Source organism: Lagenorhynchus albirostris, chromosome 17 (assembly GCF_949774975.1).
Source record: "Lagenorhynchus albirostris chromosome 17, mLagAlb1.1, whole genome shotgun sequence".
In the NCBI taxonomy this organism is placed as follows: Eukaryota; Metazoa; Chordata; class Mammalia; order Artiodactyla; family Delphinidae; genus Lagenorhynchus; species Lagenorhynchus albirostris.
The window spans coordinates 23,960,713-23,962,231 of record NC_083111.1 but is presented as its reverse complement, the minus strand read 5'-3'; positions in this window follow the sequence as shown (position 1 = coordinate 23,962,231).

The following is a 1,519-nucleotide window of genomic DNA, read 5'->3' as shown; positions in this document are numbered from 1 at the left end:
GGATTTTTTCTTATTTTTTCCTATTATAAGAAACAAAGCAGGGCTTCCCTGGTGGCGCAGTGGCTGAGAGTCTGCCTGCCGATGCAGGGGACACGGGTTCGTGCCCCAGTCCGGGACGATCCCACATGCCGCGGAGAGGCTGGGCCCGTGAGCCATGGCCGCTGAGCCTGCGCGTCCGGAGCCTGTGCTCCACAACGGGAGAGGCCACAACAGTGAGAGGCCCACATACTGCAAAAAAAAAAAAAAAAGAAAGAAACAAAGCAATAAAAATCATAGTAACACATGTTTAAATAATGGCACTTTTAATTTTAGAAAATATTTCTTTGCTAACAATTACAAATTTAACAAATACAAACGGGTTCTTTCCTTTGTTTTCCCTGCGGGTGTGGTCCATATTTCTCTGGTCCATTGCTCTTTTGCCCAAACAGAACACAGAACACGGCATATAGAAAGTTTGAGTCAATTAAATATTTGCCGAATTGAACTGAACAAGTGATGTTACTGAATTTTAAAGTGGTCAACGTGCGAGCTATGCTGTATGATGTTTAGGTAGGACATCAGCGTCAGGGTCTAACCAGGACGTTCAAAACCCCCCATCTGCATCCAGCTTGGCCATCAATGGGCAGTATTTCTTTGAACTTGGTTTCCTTCCACTTCATCTTTTCTTTATTTATAAATTGGTTAAATGGCACGAGTCTCATGTTGCATAGACATGTCCTACTTTAATATGCATTTTAATCTTATCAAATGTCTGATGACATGTAATATAACAATTTCCTTTAGCATTAAAGTAATAAGTGAAAATAGTACATTTGTAATTATGAGCACACTCACTGACATCTCTTTACAGCACATTTCACATGCAGAGGATGAAATGATGATTAAATTCTTCCCACTCATTGACTCAGCTTTTCTTTTTTTTAATCTTTTAAAAAATTAATTAATTAATTAATTAATTTTTTTTTTTTTTGGCTGCATTGGGTCTTCATTGCTGTGCGTGGCTTTCTCTGGCTGCGGTGACTGGGGGCTGCTCTTCGTTGCGGTGCACGGGCTTCTCATTGCGGTGGCTTCTCTTGTTGGGGAGCTTGGGCTCTAGGCGCGAGGGCTTCACTAGTTGTGGCACATGGGCTCAGTAGTTGTGGCTCTTGGGCTCTAGAGCGCAGGCTCAGCAGCAGTGGTGCACAGGCTTATTTGCTCCGCAGCATGTGTGATCTTCCCGGACCAGGGCTCGAACCCATGTCCCCTGCATTGGCAGGTGGATTCTTAACCACTGCGCCACCAGGGAAGTCCCTGACTCAGCTTTAATGTATTCAAAGTCTATGTGAGAATTAGCTCCATTAATCTACTGCCACCCTGAAAATTACATGGACCGTCAGAAGGTGGTGAGAGAAGGCAATGCGAATGAGTCAGTACAAACCTATCTATCTGAGCAGGAAAACAAGAGGTCCCCTGAGGAAGGGTCAACAACTTCTTCTTGGATGTTAGAAATCAAAAGTACTCAATAATTAATGTCTTTTTT